This window comes from Colobus angolensis, unplaced genomic scaffold, assembly GCF_000951035.1.
Source record: "Colobus angolensis palliatus isolate OR3802 unplaced genomic scaffold, Cang.pa_1.0 Scaffold121, whole genome shotgun sequence".
Classification (NCBI taxonomy): Eukaryota; Metazoa; Chordata; class Mammalia; order Primates; family Cercopithecidae; genus Colobus; species Colobus angolensis.
In genome coordinates, this window is record NW_012113253.1 from 7,763,735 (window position 1) to 7,786,017 (window position 22,283).

At 38.4% G+C, this 22,283-nt stretch overlaps 1 protein-coding gene across 3 annotated transcripts in view; it reads left to right on the plus strand.

Annotated features, from left to right (window-relative positions):
- The window catches only part of RNF19A (ring finger protein 19A, RBR E3 ubiquitin protein ligase), a 79,776-nt gene that overhangs the window by 24,718 nt on the left and 32,775 nt on the right, over nt 1-22,283 (plus strand). Inside the window, exons 1-2 of one of the 3 annotated variants that reach the window (XM_011931673.1) lie at nt 6,846-6,945; nt 9,460-9,583. The exons of the other annotated variants lie outside the window; for them this stretch is intronic. The gene's annotated coding sequence lies outside the window, so the exon portion shown is untranslated. Of the gene's footprint in view, nt 1-6,845; nt 6,946-9,459; nt 9,584-22,283 lie in introns of those variants that run through there. 3 annotated transcript variants of the gene reach the window in all.

Consider the following 22,283-nt stretch of genomic DNA (forward strand, 5'->3'; position numbering starts at 1 on the left):
GGGAGGAGGAGGCAGGGAAAGCGGGGGCTGCAGGAGGGGGAGGTGGTAGTTGCGGCGCAGGTTCCCGGGAGCAGCCGTCGAGCCGCAACTGCGGAGGAGGAGTTCGGGAAAGCGGCAGTCGGGACCCCTCCCCTCAGTCGTCTCCGCCCGGGTTGAGAGGAGCCTCGGCGCATCGGAGGGACCCTCCCCCGCGCTTCCTCAGGCTGCTGTCGCCGCTGCTGGGAGATGGGCCTACTCGCCCGCCGTTCTGCGCTGCACCCTTTCTGAGGAGTTAAAGGTAGGGGCGGGCACCCGGAGGAGCTTGCGCCGGAGCGGGAGAGCAGGGGCGGCTCTAGCTTACGACCCAGGGAGCTCTGGCCGGGCCGCAGCCCTCGCGCCCCTCCCCGGGACAGAAAGGGATTCGGAAGTCCCGTGGGAAAAGCGCCCCCCTCCAGTGTCCAGCGTGGGTCCGGGGCCGTGGCCGGCTTAGGGGGTCAGGCCTCGGGCAGCTCCGGGTCCCCTACCCGGCCCAGGCGCGGTCGCCTGGGCCGCGGGGGCCGAGGCGGAGCGTGGGATCCGCCCCAAGCCCTGTCCTCCTGGCCCGAGTGCCTGTGCGGCCGTCGGCCGGCCCGGCGATATTGTGACGGGCCGAGGCGGCGCTCCGCTCGAGCTGTCTGCTACCCCTGAAGCAGGGGAGACCCAAGGGCGACTGCTGCGGGGAGGCGGCGGAGGCGGAACGCATTCCTGACGGGTGAAATCGGCTGTAACGGGACCGATTTCCGGGCCTCGCTGCAAATTCGGAGCCGGGACATCGCCCCGCAAGCCGTGCTGCCAGGGGCCCTAGGGAGGGGAGCTGTGTTCCGGGGAAGGTTCGTCCGGGACTGCTACCACCTCCTTCAGAAGCAAAAATTACACAACACACCAAAACGGTGTAGCCTTGGGGTGAAGTATATGTTAACGGGGGTCTTCCGGGATTGTCTCCTCATGCTAAGCCTTTAGGGTGTTCCCAGCCCTCTCCCAGCAAGTAATGCTACTACTTTGAATTTTCAGTTTTTCCTATCTGAGTTCCACTCTGCAGTTGCTCTTTTTTTCCAATTTCCATTAATGGGAAGAAGAAAAAGAAGTTTAGGGTTCATTAACCCCGCGACAAGGGCAGTAAATAAAAAGAGGGAAGAGAGTGGTTAAGGCTATATATGGGAGAGAGAAAGGTTTAATTTTTTCCCATTGGCCCTTGGAGAGATAAATACACGAACGATGCTTTACTCTGCTGAATGTTTACTGTCCACAGTGTTGCAGAATGTTCTGTTGGGGTGACGTTAGAAAAGACAGCGTTTAAGTGCCGCTGCAATTTTCAAACCTAGGTGTTGGCTGGAAATGCTAATTTTAAGTGTTAGTAAACAGTGGAGGCTTAAAGCAGTCCTTTCCTTTGATCGGTTGCCTTAAATTGTGATCTTTACATTCCACTTTTTTTTTTAAAGAACATGGCTATCTTTTTATTGTTTTTTGTATCTTATTTTAACATAGATTCATTGACACTTTTGGTTGGTTGAAGTCTGACGGTTTACCTAAGTTTTATTTTCAGTTTTGCCATTACCCGTCTTCATACACATTTTACCACTTCTGTTTATAATGCAAGCCATTACCGTATTTACCTGTTTATGCTTATTTAACACTGACTGAACTATCTGAATTGAGTTAAAATGTAAATACTTCTCTATTTAGAAAATGGCGATGATCGTATTTTCAAATGTTCTTTCCTTGCTACAGTTCCATGGTAAAGATTTAGAATTAAGCCTTGGGACTTAATAAACCAAATTGTGCTAAAAAACACTTTTAAAATTTGTTAGTTTAATGCCCTGGTTAATGTTCTCTTTTTTAAAATTACTGTATGGAATTTAACTGAAGTTTAAATTTTACGTGTCCATGGAAAAATATTGTAATGTCATCGCAAGGTGTCTTTTTGAGGAAAAAATTACAGTTGGCAACTAATGTTGGTGTACTTTTTTCACTATCTCAGCTTCCAAGAGATTCCAGTAAGATTAATTTTTAAAACTGCAACATTATTTTAGGAGTTGAAGCACAACTCAATTCTTAGTATCCAAGTAGTGGCCACTGGAAATTTTGTTTTCTCATTTAAGAGATCCTTCAGTTGATCAGTAGACTTAATGTAAAAAACTGTCCGTACTGTCAACCAGTGTTGGGATTGTTTTAAAAAATTGGTGATTTCTTGAGCTTTTGATGTATTTTGCTTGACTAAAACTATTATTTTCTACTTAATATATGAGAGGTGCTAGGATTCGTATTTTTAAAGATACTTCATTCAAGAACATGGATGAATAAATAAAATATTTAGCATCTTGGTGGAAAGTAAATGCACTTCCCAAATTGGAATGTAAGTGAAGTCGTAAAGCGGTATGTTTGCAGTTGAGGATGTAAGACACTTGGGTCACTTCTATTTTAATGGGGTTGGATTGAAGGATACTATTTGTTATGGGGTTGTTTAGTATTAAATATGGGTAATTAAAAGCAAACTTTTTGTTTTAACTATTTGAAATAATCACTTGCATATTATGCAAGGTTCTGACACCCCCTGCCCTCCACGGTTTTTTTTTGTTGTTGTTGTTCCTGTTGCAGCAGTTTATATCTTGAACACTTATTTAGATTTATATAGAAATTTTTTGTTTTCAAATTATTTCTCCCCCTTCTCCAACACACATAGTTTGTTGTTGTTGTCGTTTTTAATCTACAGGGCACAGATGGTTGAGATACATAGTTTTCTGAAATTTCCAAGTAGGGAAAAGAAGGCAAAATATTTGTGATAACATGTAAAAGTTCCTAGTCAAGTGCTGGGCACAGAGTAAGCTGAAGATAAATTTTGTTATATTAATATTTACATCTGAATTGCTCACTTATATCATCTGTACTCAGGTTATATAGGAAATCTTAGGGAATTGTTATTCGTTTCTCTAATGTCGTTAACAAGTGAAAACTGACCGTCAAATGCAGGCTGGTTTTGTACTGAACTAATAAGCTCATGCTCTTTTAACATTCTTCGCCAAGATAAAAATTAGGGCACCTTGGGCAAAAGCCCAAAGTAAGTTGAATTTCTAAATTTATATTTGATTGCATATTGCATTGTATTTGGCAAACTAGCATATCATAGCAAAATGGTAGTTTAATTTACATTGTCTGAAAGGACCTATGATTGTATATGGTGTAGTACTTCAGCTTAAAAGCTATTTATCAAAATGTTCATCTTACTATTTGCAGAGAATAGCTAAATTTTTCTTCCGAAATTTTTTTCTCCAACTAGGAGTAATTATGAATTTTCTAAGTCATGCCAGTTCTTTGTTAGCAGACAGAAGATGCCTAACGTTGAAACAATTCATTTACTTAACCATACCTGCACATCTTAAGACTAAGGGATAATATTTCCTTGCTAAACATACCTGTATTTCAGATGGTTGTAGGCTTCAACCAAATAGGTTGAAATCACTTTGGGTTGAAATCACTTTGGGTGTTTAAAACTTGTGTACTTCATTTGTTTCTCAAAAGCTATCATATGTCAGTGATACTTTATGTATCAAAGTGGAAAAAAGTAACACTTTTTGATAAAGTAGGTTTTGCTTGTGTTGCTCTCTTTATCACTGTCATTAACACCTGAAGAATTATTTTTATTGGTAACATTTTTTTGAAAGTTATGCCATTAGCCTTAAAGCCATTATATAGTCTTATCCTATTGATGTTATCTAGTATTTTATTTTATAAATCATTTTACTAAAGAATTAGTGTTAATTTGTTTTAGAAGTCCTATTTGGGAAGGTGTTACATGAAACTCTCAATATGACAGAAGTGATCCGTTGTTTTAAGTCTCAAATAAGTTTGTGCAGTGAATTCTGAAGCAAAATCCTGCTCAGAAATCACGTTAGCTTGTTTATGCCCAAAAGAAACTTCAAAACTGAGTCTTTGGTCCAAAAAACTGGAGTTGGCCCCATAAAATTATGTATACTTAGCATTTTTAACTTCTGTCCTGTTGGGGAGACCCCTGAGGGTAAAAATAGTCCTTATGATTTGAATAGCAGGCAGATTGCCAGTTGAAGAGACTCTGGTAGAAGTGAGCCATAAGGAGGGAGCCAGAGTTGTTAAAGGGAAGGAGCAAGAAACCAGAAGAAGCTTTTGGGAATGTGATGATATTAGGCTTCCAGATAAATATTATATAGCATATTAATATAAATATTATATCAGAAAAATAAACTCATTAGCATGAATCTATTGACTTATATTTTGTGATTTCTAAGTCAAGTATGGCATTTGCCCCTGAAAATGGTAAGATATCCTAAATTAAGTTATTCTAATGCATAATCACAAATGGGACTATGTGAAATGTGCAGAAGTATAGGAGATAATGCAAGCTCTGTGATGACAGGGACCATTTTCTTTGTTCACTCTTCAAATCTCAGCACTTAGCATAAGCCTGACAGTAAAAGATGTAGAGTAAGTATTTGCTAATAGAATTAAAGTATCTACAATCTAAGGTATTTATTTTATAACTATCTCTTCAGCAGTGTTGTCCAATAGAAATACAATGTGAGCCACAAATATAATTTAAAATTTTCTAGTGCCACATTAAAGAAGTAAAAGGAAACAGGCAAAATTAGTTTTCATAATGCATTTAAGCCAATAGATCCAAAAGATTATCATGAGTGACTTTACATACTTTTATTTGTATTGGACAGCGTAGCTCTAGGGGCATTTTGTATGACATGTTTCTTTCTGCAGAACTTCTTTGTCTTTTTGTAGTCTTTTTCTAACTGATTGATGTGTCTTTTGAGGCCAAATACAGAGTTGCATACACCTTCAAATTGGAGTTACTGAGTTGGATTGAAAGTCAGGCTACCTGTCTTCTCTCAGTTTTACATCTCCCCCAAAAATGACTTTGTGCGTTACTGTCTTTCCCCATATATAATCCTGTAATCCCAGCAGTTCAGGAAGCTGAGGCAGGCAGATCATCTGAGGGCAGGCAAGACTAGCCTGACCAATGTGGTGAAACTCTGCCTCTACTAAAAAATACAAAAATTAGCCGGGCTTGGTGGCAGGCACCTGTCATCCCAGCTACTAGGGAGGCTGAGGCAGGAGAATCACTTGAACTTGGGAGGCAGAGGTTGCAGTGAGCTGAGATTGTGCCACTGTACTCCAGCCTGGGTGACAGAGCGAGACACCATCCCTAAAATAAGATAAAATAAGGAAGAATGTTCATCATCTATTTCATTGGATTGTATAAGTTAATTATGCCTTTGAAACACTCTGGGCTACTCAGACAATACTGTTATAAAAGAGATCCTCTGATTATTAGTAACTAGTCAGAGCAAGGCTTAGTGTAAAAAACAGGATAGAAGTTCCCATGAGACTAGTGCATGTGGAATGTACTGTTACCTCCCACACTGGAATCAGTAACAATAAATCAATACAAGATGCTCTTAAATAGAATCATGAGAGACGACTAGGTTGGTTTGAGCACCAGATTTTAAATCTCTCATCTATTTAATATTGCCTGAACAAATCTGTTTTGCAGTTTTTGTATGGAATAAATGGGACTTTTTATATAGGCATCCTTAAATCAGAATCATGAAATAAGGTCCTTTGGAAAGTGGGGATGGGAACTGGTAAGTAGTGTGAGTGGGTAAGTGGGGAAAAGAAAATAACCATTTAGAAAAGCCTATTATCTCAGGGTATATGATGTATATAGCACAATGACTGTAATTCTTTTATCCAAACCAAGGGTGGCAGTGGTTACCTGGTAAGCAGTTGAGACTTCTGGTTGTATATATAACCATATCAAATAGATTTCTCCTTATAGCCATACCCTTTAATATAAAACCAACTTTTGCCAGGCATGGTGACTCATGCTTGTAATCCCAGCACTTTGGGAGGCCAAGGTGGGTGAATCACCTGAGGTTAGGAGTTGGAGACCAGCCTGGCCAACATGGTGAAACTCTGTCTCTACTAAAAACAAAAAAAAATTTACCTGGGTGTGGTGGTGGGCACCTGCAATTCCAGCTACTTGGGAGGCTGAGGCAGGAGAATCGCTTGAACCTGAGAGGTGGAGGTTATAGTGAGCCGAGATCGCGACATTGGACTCCAGGCAGGTTGATGAGCAAAACTCTGTCTTAAAAATAAATAAGTAAATAAAAAGTTTTCTTTTGGAGACAGAGTTTCGCTCTGTCACCCAGGCTGGAGTGCAGTGACACAATCTTGGCTTACTGCACCCTCTGCCTCCCAGGTTGAAGTGATTCGCATTCCTCAGCCTGCCAGTAGCTGGGATTACAGGCACCTGCCACCACACCCAGCTAATCGTTTTGTATTTTTTTTTTTACAAGAGACAAGGTTTGCCATGTTGGCAAGGCTGATTTCGAACTCCTAGACTCAAGTGATCTGCCCATGTCAGCCTTCCAAAGTGCTGGGATTACAGGAATGAGCCACTGCACCTGGCCCATTGTTTAAATTATGCACGTAAGTTAAATATCCTTTAGATTTTTGCATAAATACAGCATACCTTAGTGATGTCCTTAGCAAAAATTTCCAGAACCATATTGTAGTGCGTTGCATGGTAGCCCCCCAAAAGATATGTTCACATCCTAATCCCCAGAATCTACAAATGTTATTTGGAAGAAGGAGTTTTGCAGATGTAATTAAGAATCTTGAGATGAGATCATCCTGGATTATCCAGGTAGCCTCAAAATCAAGTGACAAGTGTCTTTGTAAGGGAAAAGTAGACAAATTACAGAGAAGACACACAGAAAAGGAGGAAGCAATGTGCTCATGGAGGCAGAGATTGGAGTGATGTAACTGCAAACCAAGGAATGCTTATAGTCACCAGAAGCTGGAAGAGTCAGAGAACATATTCTCCCCTCGAGCCCCAGTAGGAGCACGGCACTGCTGGGTTTTGGACTTCTGGCCTCCAGAACTGTAAGAGAAATGTCCATTGTCTTAAGCCAACCAGTTTGTGGTAGTTTGTTACAGCAGCCACAGGAAACTAATATACAGTCAAAGTCTTCAGTAAACCAAAAATCTCTCATTATTGTTGTTTTATATCATGTGCTGTGATGGTCAGAGACTAAACAGCCCCTTCGTTAGAATTCTAATTCTGAGAAATATCTGAGGAAGTGTTTTAATACCCTCCAGTCTCAACAGGAATCGATTATATCTTGTAAGATGCATTTTGTTATTTTTGCTTGTATCATTTCTTTCTTCTCTCTCCTAACTTGCTCCTTCTTTGCTCTTTGAATGCTTTTTAAGATGTAGTTGACGTGGAGGAGGGGAATGAGTAAAACACTAGTAGGATAGACCAACAGGGTTTTGTCTTCTTTAAGGTGTAATTCCTCCATGATCCCCCTTCCACCTTTTCTGTCTCCTTTACTGGATTTGCCTCTTCTCCCCTACATCTTAATGTTAAAATGCGACAGGCCTCATTCCCTACTCTTTAGTATTTACTTTTTGGTGATTTCGTCTGTGTTTGTGATTTTACATACCATCCAAATAACAGCAACTCCAAAATTTACAGCTCTAGGCTTTACTATTTTCCTAAACTCTAGGCTTATCAAATGGGTGTTTGGATATACATCTCTACCTAGGTATAAGAGATATCTCAAATATAAATGTCTAAAAATGAACTTCTGGTCTTGACTCCCTCTTGAAACTTGTGTTTCATAGCCTTCCCCATTTCAGTTGATAGCAGTTTCAGCCTTCTGGTTAATCAGGCCAAATCCTCTTGCAATCCATCAGGAAGTCCTTACAGTTCTACCTTCAAAACATGTATCAAAACATGTCCTCAACACCTTCACTGATGTGCTGTCGTCATCTTTCTCATAGATTACTTCCATAGTCTTTAAACTGTTCTCCATGCTCCATACTTGATACCTCTATCTGTTCACAATACCAGAATGATCCTTTTAAACTCTTAGATTGTAAACTATCTCTGTCACTTTAGAAACCCCTTAAATTTCCCTGTCTCACTTAAAATAAAAGCCAAAGTCCTTACAGTGGCCTTAACCCCACACAACCTGGCATTCTCATGCATCTCAGATAGTCTTTGCCTTGCTCATTTATTTTCAGTGCTATTAGGGCCTCCTGGCTGTTCCTTGAGCATACCAGACCCATTCCTCCCTTAGGGCCTTTGCAGTGGCTGTTCTGTGCCTTGGATGCTCTTTCCCCAGATTTCCACATAGCTAACACCTCCTTTACCTCCTTTAGGTCTGTGCTAAATGCCACCCTTTCAATGAGACTCTGATCATCCCGTTTAAAATAGTAATCAACACCACACAGACACTGATCTCCTTTCCTCTGCCAAACTTTTTCCCCACCTTTTAGTAGAGAAGAATATTAAAACATTTAGACGATATTTAGAAATTTGTAAACTTGTATATAAGAGCATGGAGTAACTTTTAGTAATGCTTATTAATAGTTACTGACCTAGAATGATTGTGGAGATAAGATAGGAGTTGGGCCTTGAAAGAGGAGTAGGACTAGCACAGAAGATGGAAAATAATACTCTAGGCAGAGACGAAGGCTTAGGAAAATTCATAGAGGTGAAACTATGTATGTTTTGTTAAGATATTTAACAAATAGGTCAGTTGGCTAAAGTGTGGGGTTTTTATGTAGAACAGTGAGAAACTGAGGTTGGACTGTGGAGGGCTTTTAATGCCACAGGAAGCTTGAAATTTATTCTTCATCTCGGGGAAACCAGTGGAAATTTGTAAGCAGACTTTAACAAAGAGGGTGATGTGGTAATTTGAATACCAGGTGATTAATGAAGGCCTAGTCTAGGCAGTGAGATAGTAGGAACACTGAGCCTTTAGCTCTGCCACTTTAGCTTTGTGGGTAAGTCACATCTCTAGACCAGAGCTGTGTGGTAGAACTTTCTGTGGTGAAGGAAATGTTCTAGACCTGTTCAGTCCAGTATGGTAGCCAATAGCCTGTGGTTGTAGAGCATTTAAAATGTGACTAGCACAACTGAGGAACTAAAATTTAATTTTAATTTAAATAGCCTCGTGTGGCTAGTGGTGGTATATCGAACCTAGTAGCTCTAAACTTCAGTTTTCTCACTTACAAAATAGGTTAGATTAGAATGCTAGTGTCACTAGAAAGATAGGTTTCACAGACACATAAAATTGGTGCAGCCTCTTGAGAAGAGCAAATAAGTATATGAGCACATGGACTTTTACATGGCTAGTTTTTTCACGTGTGTGAAATAGGTCCAGAATTTGTAGCCTTTTCACTCTTTGTATCTTCTTGACTTACTTAAAGACCCACTCTTTTGACGGCTACTTTTTCAAATTAGTCTTTGGATTACTGTCTCCCAGGAGTTGACTAGTTAAATATCTGATACATCTAATTTAATAGTCTGTTTTAGAATTCTAGTTAAACTAATTATATTGCTTTTGTATTTTATTTTTTAATTCTTTTCTATTTCATTTTTTTCAGAGACAGGGTCTCACTGTGTCACCCAGGGTGGAATGCCATGGTGTGATCATAGCTCACTGCAGCCTGGAATTCCTGGGCTCAAGCAACCGTGCCACCTCAACCTCCCAAGTAGCTGGGACTACAGGTGTGCACCACCACACCCAGCTAATTTGTGTAGTTTTTGTAGAAAGGGGTTTCATCGTGATGCCCAGGCTGCTCTTGAACTCCTAAGCTCAAGTAATCTGCCTGCCTTGTCCTCCCAAAGGGCTGGGATTACAAGCATGAGCCACCATGCCCAGCTGATTTTGTTGCTTTTGAATTCTCAATAAGAAAACCATAACAGAGATAAATCTTTATAATTGTTTACCTGCTGTGTAATTATTACCTAGATTTTTCTGTCTTTAGAAAATACTCCCTTTTCTTTCCTTATACAGCTAATAATATTTCCTTTGTACATGAGTTTTTAATCTCATTTTGAGGAGACTTGTGTAAAGAGAAGCTAATTTGAATACTATATACCCAAAGGGAAACAGACACATTTTGCTTATTGTGCCTCTTGGTTCCCAAGAGATAGTATTCCATCTGAGAATTACTTTTAGTTTGAAGAAAATAGATCTCTCCCAAACACCTCTTACAGATTACACTCTATCTCTTTTGTACATATATCATACAATTACATGCACACACAATGATTTAGCTAACCAGAGGTCTTCCCTCCCCCTTACTCATGGTGTCCTTTAGGAGAAAGAGACAAATGAGCTTCCAGAATTGGAGAGATAGGATGCTACTGTTAATCAATAATTTGTGTGGAGTTGAGGGATATCCAGAGAAAGTGGTTGGGATAAGATTAGTCCAAACACTTAATACTTTTTTTTTCTTTTTGAGACAGTTTTGCTCTTGTCACCCAGGCTGGAGTGCAATGGCACAGTCTTGGCTTACTTCACCTCCGTCTCCCGGGTTCAAGCAATTCTTCTGCCTCAGCCTCGCAAGTAGCTGGGATTACAGGCATGTACCACCACACCCAGCTAATTTTGTATTTCTAATAGAGACAGTGTTTCACCATGTTGGCCAGGCTGGTGTTGAACTACTTACCTCAGGTGATCTGCCCACCTTGGTCTCCCAAACTGCTGGGATTACAGGTGTGAGCCAGCCACTGAACCTAGTCCAAACACTTAATACTTCTAATTGTCCGAATAGTAGAATCAGATTAATCATGAGACTTGGTAAAATGCACTTTGACACCGAATTTACTAAGAAGAGTGTACTAATACTTGGGAGAATTTGGAGACATTTTGTAAAGAACAGAAACAACAATTACTTGTTTATCCTAGACGATTGTAATCATCTACTTAACCTAGAGTATTCTGTGTGTTAAAACTGCCTATATATTTGTACATTATTATCATAGTCTTTTGAAACTAAGGGACCCTAGACATTATCTGGTCTTAATCACCTTAGTTTTTGAATATGGAAGTTAAAATTCAAAAACAGACAAACTTGGTTAAGATCTAATACTAGGTCAGTGTTTCCCTTCTGTTGAGAACCAAGAGACACAGTAAGCAAAATGTGTCTGTTTTCCTTTGGATATGCAGCATTCAAATTAGTCTCTCTTCAGCAATGTCTGTTTTAACCAATTGAAGGAAATTTTTGACAGCTAGGTATCTTTTTAAAACCTATTTAAAAACTTGCATGTCTCTGGACACTTGATCATACCTGGCATTTTGCACTCTGCTTTTCCTGTGGTTTCCCTAATGCTGTTTTGTTTGCTCTTCTTGTCAAAGAGGGCCTGGAATAAGCTAACCAAAATGTTTTTTACCAGGGAAATTGAATGAGTAATGCTTTATTCCTTTCTGCAGCAGCTTACTTTTTGTAATGACTTGAGTAATGAATATTACTTGTAATGAGTATTATTAAAACCACAAAGCACCATTTTGTTCTTCTCCCAATCAGATATAGGCTTAAACAGGTAAATGTGGCAGGTGCGTGATTGTGAAGCTGTTTAAAAAATACCTCTTTTGGGAGGCTTTGTGGCTTATGGGAATAGCTTATTCTGAACTTTGAGTTTCTGTTTCTGAGAGATTATAGAAACTATCTTAAGGCTAGAACCCAAGAGAGTATATCTGGGTCTTGATAAGTGTTTACTTTCTAAAGAACTTGTTGGAAACTGATACTTGCCTACACTGATTATAAGTTGTATTAGCCCTATCTCCTCATTTATAAGTAGTTGAATTATAAATATTTATTCCATTTTTAATATTAGACCACTTGAGGTAAGTTTGTACTAGCTGTACATTTATATTTACCTTTGAGAAATTCGTGTACGTTAATAATGTATTCCAAACTTCCAAGTGGCTATTCTGATTACATTAGGGAAGCCATTTCAGAGGCAAGCATTTGTTTTTATTTGTAACCTAATGTGTGATTTTTTTTTTTTAACCCAATACATGGTAAATTTAGATATATTTGTGCTATCTTCTCAGATGAGTATACTTACAGATAATATTTAAGTGATTTATATGTACCATACCCTTTACTGAATTCTTGATGTGTTATTTTATTTAATCTTTATGGACTATAGGTACTGTAATTCCCATTTTACAGTTGAAGAAACTGAGTCTTAGTAGTCTAACTCAATGTCACATAGTTAATATAAGTTTCAGAGGCTGAACTGGAACTCAGGATATACTGACTCCAAAGTGCATGCTTTACTCACTCAATAAAATGTACTCTATCACTACCCCACATTTGTATAGCATTTAAAAAAACTTTCCCCCCAAGCTAATCTGAATTTTGTTACCTCATTATATTTTCCAACTTTAAGGTGGGTAAGATAGGTGATTTTGTCTGTAACAGAAAACCCAAAATCTCATGGTGGAACACAATAACAATTTATTTCTCATACAAAAAACCATGTGGAGTACTCAGGTATCCAGATTCTTTCCATCTTGTGACTTCTCTGTCCTCTAAGTTCTGCTTATAGTCACCCACTAGAATTACTCTATTCAGCCAGCCATTGTGTGAAGAGAAAGAGAGCTTGAAGGTTGTTTTCAGGGACGATTTAGAGGTCAGTCCTTGAAAGGGCATACATTATTATACTCAGATTGCATTGGCCAGGACTAATAACATGGCCACACCTAGCCATAAGTGGAATGGGAAAATGTAGCCCTGCTTTGTGCTCAGGAGGAAAATGAAGCAGATAAGCATATAACAGCATCTCTTCACAATAGTATTTTCCCCATTTTACAGATAATACATAGAGGGCCTTTCTGAACAGAAGGCATAAAACCACTTGGTAGGGATCATAGAACCTAGGTTTCCTTAGATCTGTATATTATGTGCTCACGCTTCTAAGGACACATTGAAATAATTGAAAGATATTTAGATTGTATGTCTAGTACCATTGCTTTCTTTCACATTGGGCATTAAATGTCTTAACCTCTTCGTGTCTGTTATTAATACATTTTAAATAGATTATTAATTGACTTACCTCATAAGGAATAATCAGCTTGAAAATTTTTTTGGTAGTAATTGCCATTTTAAGTAAAGATGACACAATAGCATTATAATATCTTTATGGACATATTTATGGTCACCTGTCCTTTGAATATACAATATTGATTAACCTTTATATGATTTTTGTTTTCAATACATGTGATGGGTTACTCTAGGCCATCTATCCACATAATGTTTATTCTTGTGTGATGAATCAGAGACTTTGTTTAGGGATGAGAGTTGTTTTTTAACCTTCCCAAAAACTTAACTCTTGTGGAAAGAGTTGCAACTTCAACTGGAATGCTTCTAATGGAATAGAAGTATTTTCTAACTGAGCTTATAATCGGTACAGCTGTGAATGTTGTACTAGTAATATAAATTAGCAAGAATAGGAAGGATTTACAGAAACTGTTAACTTTTACTGGCAAGTTAAATCTGACATCTTAGTGTTAACAGTTAACCTTTCATTGTACTTTAGATTCCTTGGAGAATGTGTTGAAAGCTGTGGATGTATCCTGTGACTAGAATATACATATATTCACAGTTTAACATACACTTTGAGATTTCATGGATTTCTCTGAAGCCAGTCCATGCATTAACTGTTATTTTTAAGCATTTTAATTTTTTTCTAAAAATGTATTGTGCTTGTTATATTTTTAGTTTAATAGGCTGTAGAAAGAGATGTTTAATAAATACTATTACCTGGGCAGTAAGAATAATGCCCAGAGGCTGGGTGCAGTGGCTTACGCCTGTAATTCCAGCACTTAGAGAGGCTGAGGTGGGAAAATCACTTGAGGCCAGGAGTTGGAGACCAGCCTGGCCAACATGGTGAAACCCCGTCTCTACTAAAAATACAAGAATTAGCCAGGCATGGTGGCACGTGCCTGTAGTCCCAGCTACTAGGGAGACTAAGGCACGAGAATCGCTTGAAATCGGGAGGGGGAGGTTGCAGTGAACTGAGATCGCAGCACTGCACTCTAGCCCGGGCGACAGAGTGAGACTCTGTCTCAAAAAAGAAAAAAAAAAAAAAAAAAAAAAGAATAATGCCCAGAGAATGCATTGCTGCTTGGTATCTGAATTTGGTAGTTAGATTGGGGAATCAATTTATTAGAGGAAAATAATGACATTTCTAAATTTGAGGTTCTTAAGCAAGACTCATAAGTAAGCATAGATGATGAATGACATAACTTAAAAATAACATTTAAATGAGATTTTTGAGTAATAGCAAACTTTATTATAATGAACTTCAGTGATTTATCTCTGTTAAGAGAAAGCGATGTATGAGAATCTAGTTTAATGTCTCACACTTCTCTTAATAATATGATTCAGATTTATAAAAACTCTCTTTACTTTGGGCCAAAATTGCTTGGGTAGAAATACATCATTTCTAGTAGATCACTTAAAGTTGTGGTCTGATCAAAGGATGGCTTGTGATAATTATCTATTTTTTGGTGGTCAGCTACTACATTAAATTGTACATAGCTGTATTTAAATTTGAATACAGCTATTTAAATTTGAGGTGGTGTTTGCAACACTACATATAGTAAATGCTACACAAAGACAGATATTTCTTTTGTTCATTGCTTTAGGAACCTTTATGTAGCACCAGAGGCTGAGCAGATCCGAAATAGTGAGTCTAGGGTTGAGGATTTCCCCACCTTTTATCTGCTAGTATTGGTTCCTAAAGTTATGCCCAGTGAGCAAAATGAATATTCTCTATACTAGATCATTTGGTTAGATAAATAGTTATTTCTTTTGTGCAACTTAAATTGTCTACCAGAATGTTCAGGTATTAGAAAACCATTTTAACTATGAAAAATAGAGTGCTGTCAAAAGTATCTAAACTCTATTAGGAAGAAAGCTTTAAAGTGGATTTTAATAAATACTGGTTTCAATTATGGGACTACCATATATGCCCAAATAAAAATCAATTTTTTTTCTTTAAAATTATGCTTAGAAAAGAAGGAGTTACTTCATTAACATTTAGATCCTTGCAAAGTTATGCATGTTACTCTTTGGAGAAGATATCATCTGAAGTATCTGTTTAATGCTTAAATGTACTAGAATGAAAGTTCCACAGAACAGGGACCTTGTCTATTTTGTTCACTATCCAGCACTTACAAGAGTATCTGGCACATGGTAGGCACTGAATATATTTGTTGAAAGAATAAATGAATTAATACTTACACAGGTTACTTGGAGCAAATAAGGCAAAAAGTTTAACAGATTTAGTCATTCGTAGAAGACCTTACAGTTCCAGGTATTGAATAATGCAAGAAAATCTTTTAAAGGATCATTTTAAAAAAGCAGTCAGGTAAGCAGTTATATTGTGGAGATCATGGATGCATAAGTAGGCTAAAATTCCCTGTGACAGCATCCTGTACAGATTCAAGAATACTGTATCTCAAAGCCTAGATGAAGATATCCTTTGGAAAACTGCCAGATGTTTTCCTTAAAAAATTGTACATCTTTCCCCCTAAAGAATAGTCTATGTAGTGTAGGGCAGCTGAAAGTCAAGCAGAAAGTCGGAGTCTTACTGGCTTGAAGTATCAGGGGAAGGAGTTAAGTGGCCAAAAATAGGATAAATCCCAGAAAGGAGGGAGTTATGGTAAGTAGCCCAAAAATCTGTGGGTAAACTCCCTTCAGATGCCTAGATGTCCCCTAGAACTGTGCTTGGGAGATTCCAAGGAGTTCAGTGGAAAAGAACAGCTGGCAGGCAGAAAAAACTAAGTAGAGATTTTAGCTGATGGCTTTTGCAGGGGTGACGGTATTTGTTTGATTCCCACCGAGATAGAAGGGATTGGTAAACATGAGTGCTTTCCACAGATCTACTCTAAAAGAGCATAAAACCAAGCTTTCAGAAGTTCATGTTGACTAGCCAGTGACTTAACTGCCCAGTATAATAAAAGTCCTCACACTTAAGGAGAAGATAAGAGACTACAGAGCCTCTATAACATATCGACAATATTCAGTTTATAATAAGCAATTACTAGACATGTAAATAAGGAGGAAAATATGGTTCATTCCATGTCAAGACTCCCTCAAAAATAGGTAGCAGACCCTACAATTAGCAGACAGACTACAGCAACTGCAATATTTTAAGGACTTAAAGGGGGAAATATCATAGTGACTGGGTAATCTCATCAGAGAAATGGAAACTATAAAAAAAGAACAATGAGATATTATAGAACCCGAAAGTACAGTATCTAAAATGAAAATTTCACTGGATGGATTTAACAGCAGATTGGAGACGACAGAAGAAAAAGTTGATGAAGTCGAAAATAAATCAATGAAAATTTGCCAGTCTACCAAATGAAGAAGAAAAGATTACAAAAAAGAATAGTGCCTCAGTTGCTCCAGGGACAGAAATCAAACTAACATACAAATAATTAGAATTCCAGGAGTGGGGGGCGGGGGGGAAGAGAGAGAGAGAAAGAGAGAGAGAGAGAGATTGATTCAACAAGTTCAGTTGAACCCCAAGCACGATAGATATAAGGAAAACCACATCTAGGCACATCTTTATCAAACTGCTGAACATCTAAGATAGAAAACAATGTTGAATGCAAGCAAAGGAAAAAAAGGCACATTCTATACAGGGGAATTAAAATATCAGGAAAGATGACTTGTCAGAAACAGTGGAGGCCAGAAGACAATGTAATAACCTATTTAAAGTCCTGAAAGGATAAAGATATCAACCTGGAGTTCTGTATTCAGCAAAAATATCCATAAAAAGTGAAGGTGAAATAACTTTTTTTTTTTTTCCAGATGAAAGTTGAAGGAATTCATTGCTAGGAGACCTGCATAGCAAAAAATGCTAATGGAAGTTCTTGAGGCTGAAGATACATGACACCAGGTGAAAAGTGGATCCACAAGAACAGGGCTCCCCAACCCTTGGGCCATGGTGTGTGGCCTGTTAGGAACTGGGCCACACAGCAGGAGGCAAACAGCCATGAGCATTATTGTCTGAGCTCTGCTTCCTGTCAGATCAGTGGCAGCATTCATTTCTCATAGGAGTGTTGTGAACTGCACTCGAGGGATCTAGGTCACACACTCCTTATGAGAATATAATGCCTGATGAAACCATCCCCGCTCCCACTCCCCACCTCCATCTGTGGAAAAATTGTCTTCTGTGAAATTGATCCTGGTGCCAAAAAGTTTGGGCACCGCTGCACAAGGAAGAATGAAAAATACCAGAAAGTAAATATGTAACAATTAGGTTTCATCCTCCAAAAGAAGACTTTGTAAGCCTGTAGAGCAATGGAAAAATTTATAAAAGACCTTGTTAGATGTTACTAAATTAAAAACTTAGATAACTGTACTTCAAAACATCACAAAATTGAAGGACAAGTATTTAGAGAAAGTAAATATTGTTTAAAATCAAAGAGGAGCATTAATATTCCAGTGTAAAAATGGGCATAAAATGTTAGCAAATAAAACATAGAAGTAGGGAAGAGGACAGTGCATGTGAACAAATGTTTAAATTGTTTGGCAATCAAAGAAATGGAAATTATGTATTTTTTGCTACTCAAAAAAAAAAAAACTCTTAAAAAGGATGCTGGTGAGAATTCAGGGAAATAACCTTTCTGGCGAGTTGCAGTACAAATTGGAACAAAACGTTTTGGTATTCCATTTCAAGGGATTATTTTAGAAGTCCATACCACCTAGATAGTAGATTCTTATACCAGGAAGTGACTTGTTGAATCAGTGTGTTGGCTGGGCGCGGTGGCTCACATCTATAATTCCAGCACTTTGGGAGGCTGAGCTGGACAGATTACTTGAGGACAGGAGTTAGAGACCAGCCTGGCCAGTATGGCAAAACTGCATTGTTACTTTAAAAATACAAAAATTAGCCGGGGATGGTGGTGCACGCCTGTAGTCCCAGCTACTCTTGAGGCTGAGGCACAAAAATCACTTGAACCTGGTAGGTGAAGGTTGTAGTGATCTCGTGCCCCTACACTCCAGCCTGGGCAGCAGAGTGAGACCCTGTCTCAAAAATAAAAAATAAGAAATTAGAAAATTAAATCAGTGTGTATGTAGGGGGTGGGGCGTGGAGGAAAGATCATTATTCAGTAACTAGTGTTGAGGTAACTGGCTTGCCATTTAGAAAACAAATTTTGATCTCGACTTATTCATAAACTATGAAATTACCAGTAGAAAACATGTGAAGGAATTTTAAAAATACAATCTTAGAGTGGGCAAGGCTTTTCTAAGGCTGATGTAGAAGTCAAAAGTCATAAAGATATGTGAATCTGAGCACATTAAAAACTTTTGAAATATCTGCATTGGAAAATTGCCATATAGTCAAATACAATTTATACATACACACACACACACACCCACATGATAGCAAGTCTCTTTATTAAATAGAACTATGTCTTACACATCAGTAAGGAAAAGTGCTGCAGCAGGATATGAACATGTGCCTAGTTCACAGAAAGTGAAATGTAAATGAGTTGTAGTGAGAAAATACTAAAAATATATTTCCCATCAAAGCAAATGTTCCTCGTGGATTTCCAATCTCACATACAAATACATAGCCATTAAATTTAAATTTGTTTTCTTTATTCTTCATCTTCTTTCGTCTTCTCAGCATAAGCATATGCTGAAGTTTAATAGCCTGTTATTATTTTGTAATACAGAACGCATTTAAAATAGTCTTTTTTATTTGTCGTCTTTATTGACACTTTAACTTGAGTATAGAATAGCTTCAAGCTTCTGTAGTCACCAAGTTAGTGATCAGTAGAAACTCTGCTGGGAATTCTGTGTACCTATTCCGTCTTTACTTAAAAAAAAAAAAAAAAAAAAAAAAAGACTCCTCTTTCGGTTCTCTTCAACACTGCTAGTAAATATTGTCACATGCTGCTTTTATTGCATGCTTATTTTAGAAGTACCATACATCTGGATGTCAGACATCTAAAAAACGAATTAAAATTGGAAGACATAGATACACTGCTCTTAGATTTAATATTTTGACCATCAGCACGAAATTACTGGATTTTCTCCATATTTTAAGCTGTTTGAGAAGTGACCGAAGAAACCTAATTTTAGCTGAATAACAGAAGCAAAAACTGTTATTTGACCATGTAGTAGATTTTCCCCTTGGAGAGTAAGTGTTTTCTATGTATGCAAACTTTTTGCCCTACCTTCATTTCCAGAATACCTGTCTAATGATGTGTAAATCATTTAGGCACATAGGTGGCTGTTCGATCCTGCTGAAGTGTTTGTGGTTAGAAGATGTTTATTGGTGGGATATTGTAAATGTATAATTCTTGAAGTTGTAGTGTCAGGATACTTAACATGTTTTACGAATCCTGAAGCACTTCTGAAGGCAAAAGGTTCTTGTCTTTCCACAGTTAAAAAACTGGATGTAGTAAGGCTGTATGGCTTAAGGATCACGAAGTAATAGCAACTGAGAAGCATCATTCATTCATTTCGTATTAAGCACTTGCTGTAAGGTACACATTTTGTAAAGCACTAAGTTACGTTACATTCCATTTCAGCTAACATTTAGTACGGTGCCAGGTTTGTTAGGCATGTTTAACACGTGTCAATTTCACATTATTCTTAGAACATCTATTTGAGGTGAGTGGTATCCATATTTTGTGGTCCTGATCACTGATTCAGGAATGTATCTTATCTAGGATATGATAACAAAAAATAGCTGAGCCAGGTCTTTTGACTCCCAAGTTCTCTTCTTTATACATACAACACTGGATGTTTTTTGTTTGCATGTCCAGATCTACTCTCATTCACCCTTCTCTACCCTGCTCTGTGCCCCCCTCAGGAGGTTGACTAGAAGGACTGCCTTAGAGGCAGTTGGCTTCTGGTTGGATTTACTCAATGTGAGGCACTGGCAGGATATTGGAGAGCCAAAGGAATGAAACATTCCTTTTCTATGTTTAGGTACACAGATACCATTGTGTTGCAAATGCCTCCAGTATTCACTACAGTAATATACTGTACAGGTTTGTAGCCTAGGAGCAATAATCTATACAGTATACCCTAGGTGTGTAATAGGCTATAACATCTACGTTCGTGTAATTGCGCTCTGATCACACAACAAAATCACCTAATGACACATTTCTCAGAATGTATCGCCATCATTAAGTGATGCATAACTATATTTGTATAGATTGAGCTCTCTGTTCCTTATCTATCCTGTGTGAGGGAAAATATAAACTGAGGAATATGAGTGAAGTTTGTTTGAGTGAAATGTTTTTCCAGAAAACATGTTAATTATGAGGTAAGCCATAGGAGGAAAAAAACACATAGAAAAAGGCACATTAATCATGAGTTTCTGGGTCATATATGTATCACAAAGTGAACATACCTTTGTAAACACTATGCATACTGCACATATTAAGAAAGTTGGGGCATTGTGTCTGACGTCTGTAATGCCAGCACTTTGGGAGGCCAAGGAGGGCGGATCGCTTGAGGTCAGGAGTTTGAGGCCAGCCTGACCAACATGGTGAAACCTTGTCTCTACTAAAAATACAAAAATTAGCCAGGCATGGTGGCACATGCCTGTAATCCCAGCTGAGGCAGGAGAATTGCTTGAACCCGGAAGGTGGAGGTTGCAGTGAGCCGGGAATGGGCCATTGCACTCCAGCCTGGGCAACAGAGCCAGACTCAGTCTCAAAAAAAAAAAAAAAAGAAGTTCCCTTTGTGCCTCACCACAAAATGTAGCCACAATCCTGACTCCTAACATTGTACATTAATTCTCTCTGTTTGGAACTTTATATAAATAGAATTATGCCACATACACTTTTGTATGAGAGTCCTGTCTTGTGTGTAGCAGTATTTTGTTCCTTTTCATTGTTTCGTTGCTTTAGAGTGTGAATATACCACAATTTATGTATTCATTCTACTGCTGATAAAAATATGGTTGTTTCCAATATTCTGAATATTATTACTAATGCTGTTGTGAGCATTGTTAAGTATGTCATTTTTCTTATTCGTTCCTTTCTGGAAATAAAATTGTTGGGTAATAGGTTATCTCTGTGTGCCAATTTTATAGATATTGTTAAACAGTTTTCCAAAGTAGTTGTGCCATTTTATACTCCCACCAGTAGTGTAAGAGAGTTCCTATTCCTCCACATCCTTGCTAACACTTGGAAATGACAGTCTTTTAATTTTAGCCATCCTATTAGGTGTGTTGTAGTCTCTGAATGGGGCATTAATGTGTTTTTTCCTGATGACTGATGATGTTGAGCACTTTTCATATGCTTTTGTGAAATGCCCCTGCCTATTTTTCTATTGGATTGTGTACGTTTTCTTATTGATTTGTAAGCATTCTTTACATAGTCTCGGCACTGTGCCTTTATTAGTTATATGTGGCAAAAGTCTTCTCCCATACTCTTAATACTGTCTGTTGATTTTATTCTAGTCCAATTTATCAGTCTTTTATTTTATGGTTGGTATTCTTGTATGTTCTGTTTAAGAATTTTTCCATTGAAATAGTCTCTTCTCTTATCTCCTAGAAGCTTTACATTTAGATCTGTAAACCATTTGTAATTGATTTTCACATATGGACGAGCCATCCATCCATCAAGTTTCCTTTCTTTTCTCAGGTGGATAACCGGTAGACATAGTACTTTTCTTTTTTTAAAGGCCATTTATTCTCAGTCCTTAGCAACACCACGTTTGTCATAAATCAAGTCTCGTGTGTGTGTGTGTATGTAGGACTTTCATTTTATTTTATTTTATTTATTTATTTATTTTTGAGATGGAGTCTCACGCTGTTGCCCAGGCTAGAGTGCAGTGACACAATCGCGGCTCACTGCAAGCTCTGCCTCCCGGGTTCATGCCATTCTCCTGCCTCAGGAGAATACTTCTGAGTAGCTGGGACTACAGGGACCCGCCACCATGCCCAGCTAATTTTTTGTATTTTTAACAGAGATGGAGTTTCACCGTGTTAGCCAGGATGATCTCAATCTCCTGACCTCGTGATCCGCCCGTCTTGGCCTCCCAAAGTGCTGGGATTACAGGCGTGAGCCACGGCGCCCGGCCTATATGGGACTTTTTCTGGACTGCTTTCTGTTCCACTGGTCTTTGTATTCATCCTTGTGGCATAGCACGCTATCTGATTACTGTAACCTTATAATAAGTCATTATATCTAGCGGCGTTAGAGCCCTTTCCCCACTTTGTTCTGCAAGATTGTGTAAGCTATTCTTAGCCCTTTGTATTTGCATGTATACTTGATTGTCAGTTATAAACAACAACAGAAAGACCTGCTAAAGGCGGTGAGAAATCATTGAAGTCAGAGTGATAATGACCAAAAGTTTTTTTCTAAGATTTTAAGAATAATTAGGTCAGCTCAAATCTAGAATCTTTTAGATTAAAGTATGCCCTT